The 8,712-nt window shown below is 48.5% G+C and overlaps 1 long non-coding RNA gene across 1 annotated transcript; it reads left to right on the top strand.

The window, feature by feature from the left end:
* The first annotated feature begins 1,280 nt into the window (after positions 1-1,280).
* On the top strand, positions 1,281-2,950 carry LOC114087408 (uncharacterized). Its single transcript, XR_003581803.3, has 2 exons — positions 1,281-1,604; positions 2,485-2,950. It is a non-coding gene; the product is annotated as an uncharacterized lncRNA (long non-coding RNA).
* Positions 2,951-8,712: the final 5,762 nt, after the last annotated feature.

Genomic DNA, 8,712 nt, shown 5'->3' with positions numbered 1-8,712 from the left:
CCTGGACCTCTGTGTACTGCTTTGGGATGCCTGTCCCTTCGAAGCAACTTTCCCCTAGAGCCTCAGCTCTGCATCCCAAGGCCAAGGCCTGGTACAATCTCAAGGCTCTATAAATATTTGTGGACTGACAAAGTAATGATATAAGTCCCAAGTTTTCCATTTTGCAAATATTTCCATGAAATTGACACAGGGGCATTAAAATAGGTTGAAAATCACAATCTAGAGTGTGTGTGTGTGTATATATATATATATATATATATATATATATATATATATATACATACTTTAGGTTTGACTTTTTGCTTGCTGGGCACAAGTAGCATTTATGTAGTATTTAGTATATTTAAGTTTTTGTTGATGTTCTACATCTGGGATGATGGCACAGAATGGGTTAAGTAACTGAAAGCAAAGAAAAAAAGTTATGACTCTTAAGTACTCAAAAAGCAGAGCAGGGTTGGGGTGTGGCTCAGTGGTTGAGCACTTGCCTAGCACCTGTGAGGCACTGGGTTCAATCCTCAGCACTGCATAAAAATAAACAAATAAATAAAAAGCATTGTGTCTATTTTTTTTAAGGCAAAGTAACGTGGGACCCTTTCTCGTGTGGGGGTAGGGTGTATCTGCTGATGAAAGACAAGCCCTGGGGGCCGTTTTCATAAGCTGATGAAGTAATGGACAAGCATCCTTCTTGGGGTGAGACAGTCTCAATAAATGGGATCAGTGGGGCAAAGAATTCCCACCCTCTTTAGAATGGAGTCATTCCCCTTCTGCCAGAGTTCACTCCCGTCGGGACACTTAGGCCTGCAGTAGGGAAGGAAAAAAGTGATGCTGATTTTACTATCGTGTTTTACTAGTGTTTCAGGCCATTTTGCTGTTGCCAAGCTTTCTATTAGCTCACGAGAGGATGTTATATAGGAGCAGTCGATGATGTCTTTAAAGGTTTAGAACGGTCTTTGAGTAGCAGATCATTCTAATTCCCTCCATCCCCTGGAGACATCGATGCTCCTGGTGGCAGGCAGAGCTTGGCACCCTGGTCCTCACGATAGCTTTTCTTTATTATGAGTTTATTGGGTTCCAGACAACAGGCTGAACATTAAATCCCTGCTGTCATGGTTTATCACACTTGCCCATTTTACAGGTGAAGACACTGAGGCCCAAGAAGTTAGGAATCATGCAGTATGTCACAACGCCAGTAGATGGCAGACCTGGGACTTGAATGCTGGCTGGCTGACGTCATGTCTTCCTTGGCATTGACTGCCTCCCCAGGAGGAGGGGGGTTGGGATTTGACTAGCTTCCAAAGTGGTGGAGGACGTACCTTATGCATCAGAGCACAGAATGTTCTTAGAAGACCATGGAGGACAGTGCGATCCCACAGATTAGTATGTGCTGGTTGTCATTTAGGTCTCTCTAGAAGAGTCTGGATCTTTCACATTGTGCAGGCTGCCACAAGACATATAGGTCTTGATGTTCCCATGCGGAGTGGCAGGCAGCTGCTGCCATCCTGGCCTCCCAACTCTTCCTGTGGGCGGTGTTTCAGATCCTCTTGGCCTCACCTGTCTCCTGTCCCCGCTGCAATGGCACATGGGCTCCAGCTGACTCCACACAGGTAGGACTATGCCTTGTCCATGTGCACACTGGTCACCTCCCACCTGCCCCTCAGGAAACCCCTATTGTTGGCTGCTGGAGACCCAGGCAGGCGCAAGCTGGGAATGTGTGTGTGGTGGTGTGTGGTTAATGCTCTCTGGGAGGACCTGTGACCTGGGGGCGCAAGAGTCGATGATAAATGCTTCCCTTTTCCACACTCCCACGGGCCAACTTTACAATTATTCATGAGGTTTCTCTGTGAGGACAGGAACCAACTCTGCAGCCTTTTGCACAATACTTGGTGGTTAACGAATCCTAAATACATTTGTTTTGAATGAAAACCCAAAGAGGTGCATTTGTACTTAGTAGTAAAGGCAGCTCAGTATCTCACCTCCTCAAACGGCTTCTCCTCTCTCCCCTGCTTCCTTCCCTTTCTCCTATTTTTTGGGGAACATTGCCTAACCAAGCTAAAGCATCTGGGGCACAGGGCTCAGATCATCTGAGCAGCTGTGGCACTCATGGTCCTACTAAGAACCAGGGGAATGGATAGGGAGGACCCTCAGGCAGAGTCCAGAGTTAGGCAATCCCAGTGTCTGACCATCTCAGGCAGAGTAGGTGGTCATGAGGTTGAGTAGGGGTTCAAATATTATTCTAACAGTGAGTTGGTTCCCAGGGACATTGGGTCCTTTGTCACCCAGTCGGGATGTAGCTATACTTTTGCAGCAGTGCACACTGTGTGTATGGCTGCCCCAGAGAGACTTCCATCAGGCTCTCTCAAAACAGTGGGGCCGACTGAGGGTCATCCTGACTCCACTGAGAGGCTGGAAAGTCAAAGGCACAAGTAACCCATAAATCAGTACTGCTAAAAGCCATCCATATGCTTACGTATGATGTCTTTAAAGGTTTGGCTGCTGAGAGAGGCGGAAATGAATGGACCTGGGATGAGCTTCTATACAAATGCCTTACAAAGCCCGAGGGACGGTCCTGCTTCTGCCAGCTGAGCAGGAAGGAGCCTGGCCAGAGAATATTCCTGCAGTCGCTCACCGCGGCCACACCATGTTGCTGTTGGAGATGAGTCTTGTGTGGTTCATCCTCCACTGGGTTAGTTCCCGCCCTGCTCCAGGTCCTGTCCGAGCTTCCGTGGGCATGTGAAAGAGGACAGGCACATTCCTTGTTCAGCATCAAACATGGCCAAGAGCTGCTGGGCTCTTTAATGCACATCCATGGTCCCCGGATGCATGCTGTGCCATTACTAGCCTGAGCCTGTGCACGTTTCTGTCATTGAGCAGAGCCCAAGTCCTCCCCCAGACTTCCCTGGCTTTCCTGCTGAGTGTCATCTTAAAGAATGTGTCACATTGCCCTATTGCATGCCTAAATCGGTCTGTTTGTCCCCAGAGAACTATTGGTCAACCCAAGATGCTATGGTTTGGAAGTCTCCTGCAAAGGCCCACGTATAAAGGCTTGGACACAAGTGAATAGCACTATTGGGAGTTGTTGGGGCCTATTTGGATGACGTTAGGTCACTGGGAATGTGCTCTTGAAAGGGATGTTGGGACCATGGCCTCTTCCTCTTTCTTTTCTTTGATTTCTGGCTGCTATGAGGTAAGTAGCTTCCTTCACTATGTACTCCTGGCATGAAGTGACTGAGCTGTCACAGGCCCAAAGTCAGTAGGGCCAAGTGACCATGGAACTGCAACCTGGAGCCAAAATGAACTTTTCCTCCTTTTAAGTTGATTATCTCAGGTATTTTGTCACAGTGATGAAAAACTAATACACAAGAGGTATTTATTGTTCAGGGACCTGTGTCTTGGGCCCTTGATGCTTTCTGGCTCTATATAACTTTGTGTCTGACTTATATAACAAAGAAAAAACCCTGGATATGATTCTCAGGGAATAATGATTCCTCTTAAGTTGACCTGTAGCTCTCCCAGGCATGGGATGGCTGCCATAATTTGTCAATATCTTCCTCAGAAGGTATTGAGGTACTGATTGATTTCTGCCTCAAGAGGTACCATGTTGTGCTATGAAGAATCCTGTTAAATGGAAAAATAGACCCACACACTTCCTACTGAAATTACAGCAAGCAGAAAAGCAAAGTTCTATTTCTCATCATCTGTATCAAACATTTAAAACGATTTTGACAAAAGTCAGCAAAGAGTCTGTTTGCAATAATCTTTCCCTGCTATTTGTGTTTGCAAAGAACCCCATTGCCTGTGTAATTAAAAGGTCACAGTCCTGGAATTCTTGAAAATAGGCAAGAGAGAAGAAAATGTTCCAAGTGGCTGGGAGAACCTGAGGGCTCATTCTTCTCCCGTTGGTCTTGCTTGGCTTTTCTACTTTAAGGCATTTACTCCTTGGTGCTGGCAATGTGAAAGGTGAGTCTGTTTTGCAGTTGGTGACATTTGTGTAGACTGAGGATTTTTAGGAGTCACCTTCAAAGTCATGCTGCAGACCTACAGCACTGAAGGTGCCCGAGGGCACAAGTTCTGGTCCCTGTCTGGAGACTCCCGCTAACACACACATTTGTTCTTGACGGTACAACTGGCCAACGTAAATTGAGGGGTTATCTCTTCTGGGCCTTCTTTTCAAGGCTGGCCGTGATAAAACTTTGAACTGAAGTCCTGGCAGAAGAAGCATTAACCCCTTTGAAGACCTGCTTCTGTGCCACATTGTTTGAAAAATTCCCCCGAGGAAGTAAGGAGAAAAATGAGCACTGGTCTTGAATTGATTATGTGTCATCTGGATAGTTCAAGGTTGGCTTCTCTAGTAAAATACCTCCACCCAGCTGGGCTGCACATGGAGAAAAGAAGACCCCTTTTACAAAATACCTGAAACAATATGCGGACTTCTTGACATTCCTTGGACAGACCATTTCAAAGAGTGGGTATTGTCAAAGGTCAACTCCAAGTAGGACAAAAGTAAACAGAAGTTAATCAGAAAGGGCTGGAAGGGACACACTCCAACACACAGATGTGACAGACAAAGCCAGCATTCTGGGAGGTCAAACCTCCCACCTTGGCCTCTGACGGACACCCCAGGAGTGAAGTGAACCCTGGGCCGGGGGCACGGGTACCTCACACACACTTGGCCCCAGCTCTGAGACTTTAAGCTCTGGCTCAGGTTCTTGTCAGTGAGCCCCATCCCAACCTTGAGCCACACACCATCTAAGTCTTAGGTTCTTAATTGGGGTCATGCTTATTTCTGGGACTGTTTCTCAAGCCTCTCCGCCAGTACCAAGCAGGCAGTGGGCCTGGGAGTTACAAGGTGTCTTGCAATTTTCTTCAAATTCACTTCATCAAACATTTATCAAACACCTATGATGTGCCAGACACTACGTTCTGGGAATATAGATGTAGTGGGGTTGGGAAGCCAAGACATGGCTCAGCTTCAGAGCACAGCTGGAAGGAAAGAGAACGAATGACAACAAAAGCCACCAACCAGCTGCCACAAACATCATTTCAAGCCAATTCTCACGTGTGATGCTCAAACACTCCTAAGTAGGATTCTGGCCCATCTCTTAAAACATCCTCTTCTCTATTCTCAGTTGTCCCAGCCTGATCTCAAGCTTCCCCACGGGCTCCTCCTCAGGGCCAGCCTTTAGGCCCCTTGTGCTTCAATCTTGCCTCTGCTCCCAGTTGTCCATCGCAAAGACCCAGAGGACCAGCGGGGTCAGGATCCAAGCGAGAGCATGCAGAGCCAGGGCTGTCTTCAGGGAAGAGCAGACACGCAGAGCTAGAGCAGTTGGATGTTCTGAAGTTCCATCTTGTCTCCCAGAAATGGATGACATCTAGCCCTGGCCCCAGAGAAGACCACCATCTGACCAGGGATTTCAGCACCCATTATGATTCCCCAGGAAACTTTTGTAAGAGGAGAGCTTCTTTGGGATCCCCGGGGGGGGGGGGGGGGGATCAAAGCCAGCCCAGATTGGAAAGCTCGAGCCCAGGCTCAAAGGATGGATCTGGCTTTGAACTTAACTTGTGGCTGCTTTCTACCTATGTGACTTCTGGACAAATGATTTAATTTTTCTCACTTGCCTTGGTTTCCTCATCAGTCACATGGGAATATCACATTGTAAGTGTAGAGTTTCAGTGATTTGATGAAAGTCAAGTTTGGGGAGAAGAGCTTGCCTCGGTGCTTGGCACAATGCAGCGGATCAGCGAATTCCTGAGGTTTCATTGCTTGCTCTTTTCTCTCACTGCCTTGCGTCTGGATGAAGAGTTCCAGGATCTTCCTAGTCACTCTGGATGTTGGATTTCCCCCTCCTCTGGTTTGAGGTGTCCCTCAGGACAGCAGCTTGGAGCTCTCACCCTACCCTGACGAGGGCTCCCGGGGAGGTGATCATGCAAGTTCACAGTGTGCTTTTCATGGGAACCTTCTATATCCTGGTGGACAGCAGGACGTTTAAGAGACTGGCTCATGACCAGATGTCCCTCTCCCAGAGAATGAGTTCATTCTGACATACACCCTTGTGGCTCTTATCTGATCTTTGTCCAGTTGATTCCTACCAAGATGGCCACATCCTGGGAGAGCTCTGACCAGGAAGGAATTTAGGGTGGAGTGTGTCAGTCAGGTGAGACATAGAGGAGGCTCCATAACAAGACACATGAAATAACAGGCTATTTCTTACAGATTCCAGAGAGAATAGGGCAGCATGCCCTGCAGGGCTATCTGGAAGAGAGGGCACCATTTGGGACAAACACACTCAACCAGCAAATGGGAGTAAGAGAACGAAAGATAGAGAGCACCTGTGGGCTGAAGCCTTTATTGGAACCAGGGCAATAGCCAAGCAAGTTTTCCCTGGAGGGTTCTAGGGGGCAGGTTTAGAGCCAGCAGGCACTGAAGAGGGGGGTCACTGTGGCCTATCTGCACAGTTCATGTGGGGCGTGGGAGTCAGGGGGGCAAGTCAAGGAGGTTGTATCTAGCTGTCCCAGGGTCACCAGGAGGCAGTTGCATAAGGCAGATTATCTGGATCGACCATACTGAGTAACGGAGGAGGTGGAGAAGTGAGGCTGGGAAGGGAAATTGAACCCTGCTTCTGGTATGAGGAAGTTTGACCTGTATTCAACACGGGCATCAAAGCAACATGAAATTCTAAGAAAATTCACCCCAGAGGAAATGTAAAGTTATGTTGTCATTTTCACATTTAGAAATCAGACTGTGTAGCTGGGTGTGGCGGCAGCACGCTGTCATCCCATTAGTTGGGAGACTGAGGTAGGAGGACAGCCAGTTGAAAGCCAGCCTGGGCAACTTAGCAAGACTCTGTGTCAAAATAGTAAATGAAAGGGGCTGGGGGTGTAGCTCAGGGCTGGAATGCTTGCCTAGCACACATGAGGCCCTGGGTTTGATCCCCAGCACTTCAAAAAAAAGAAAAGAAAAAAAAAAAAGAAATCAGAAAACCCTCACTGGAGTTGTGGTGAGGAAGAGGAAGGGGAAGCGGGAAAGTTCTCGTGCATCTGTCATTGTCATAAACCAGCTTTATCCTCTCTGAGATGGCTGGTGCCAGAGCTGACTTGTTCTCTTGGTGCTCTCATAGTTTTTTTTTTTTTTTTAAATCTCCCTTCCGCCATCTGCGCATGCCTAGGGACTCTTTCTTCTGCTTCCTGGAGTTGGAGCAAGCAGCTCTCGTCCACCCTCCCCAGGAGCACAGCAGCTCAAGCCCACACCCAGTCTTCTCTTGCCATCTCCAGCCCCTGAGCACGTCCACTCAGGTTTTGCCCCTGCCTGCTCAGGGAGGAGCCAGGCCTTTCCTCACATGAGCCTTCTCCTGGGGCTTGTCAGCTTCCAGCCAGGACCTCCTCACCCCTTAGATTTCTCATCTGGAGACAACCACCAGCCTGCCCTGTCCATGTCTCCAAGCTGCAATGGATCCACACTAATCCAAGTGGTCTCCTTGAAGCTCTGTCCTCTTGAATTGGCATAAAGGCAATTCTGTTGGTCCTCTTTAGGGAGACTGGGACTCAAGAGAGAAGAGATTCTTCAAAAGTCCTCTTCCTGGGCCCCCCTCCCTGCTGCCCTCTCCTACCCTCCAGGTGGGATAGGCATTTGAGTCCCCCCCCACCCCAGTTCTGGGCTCCAGGCTGGTTTGTTTCACACCACAGTCAACTTGGTGTCTGTCACCTGTCATGTCTCTGAGCTGAGACTTCCCTGTTGGCCTCTTCCACACAGCACACGTTGGAGGGGGGCGGGGACAGGTGAGATGGCAAAAGCAGACAGGGGCTTCCATATCCAGGTGGCTTACCACTGTGACTCTTGTCTAATCAGGTCCTGCCTTGGATGGGAAAAGGGGAGAAAAAGGATAGGTCCCCATCTTCCTATGACAATCACCAGCCTTTGTTTACTACTGTACAATTGCAAAGCATCTTTAGTATGTTCTCATTTAAAATTCACGGAACTCAATGAGGTTGTTATTGTCTGATTCCCACTTTTACAGATAAGAACACAGGTTTGGGAAGGTAGGTGGTTGCCAAGGTCACGCAGGTGGAAGGTGACTGGTTCAAATTTAGTCATCTAACTTGAGTGTGCTCTTTTCTTTAGACCATAATGCTTGGAGTCAGGGTGGGGAACCTTCTAGAAAGCCTGACACGAGACAGGCTGCTGTACTGTGGGAGTACCTGGCCAGCCCAGCTTGGTGTGTCCTCAGTGACAGTGGACATTTTGTTCTCCACACCCACCTGCCAAACAGAACTGCCTGTGCTGGCAAACAGACTGTGACTGCATGCCCCATGCCTCACACCTGACACTTAGAGACCCGACTAGTCCTGCCCGGGCCTCAGCCTCCCTGTCCTGGGGTCAAATCTCCAGTGTCATCCAGCTTTGGTAAAGATACCTGCTCTGTCCAGCAAATAGCCTTGGAGGAGCACCCTCTATCTCCCAGAGAGGGAAGAGGGGGTAGTACAGTAAAATGGCGGCCCACCCCCACGCAGCCTCGCAGTATCTGGTCATCCACAGCCACACTCACCCTTTGGTTACCAGTGTCCTGAAGTCCACCCACAAATTCTTATCCCTCCCCCTCTTCTTTTCTGCATCATTTGGCTCTAATTCATTAGAAGATAGGATCATATGCCAAAGGAGCAGGAGATAGGGTTTATCTGTTGGTCTCGCTAGCAAGAGGCTTACATGACATTTTGCTT

This window comes from Marmota flaviventris, chromosome 4 (genome assembly GCF_047511675.1).
Source record: "Marmota flaviventris isolate mMarFla1 chromosome 4, mMarFla1.hap1, whole genome shotgun sequence".
Lineage (NCBI taxonomy): Eukaryota > Metazoa > Chordata > Mammalia > Rodentia > Sciuridae > Marmota > Marmota flaviventris.
Note: the sequence above shows the minus strand (reverse complement) of the source record. Positions and strands in the feature narration are given on the sequence as shown.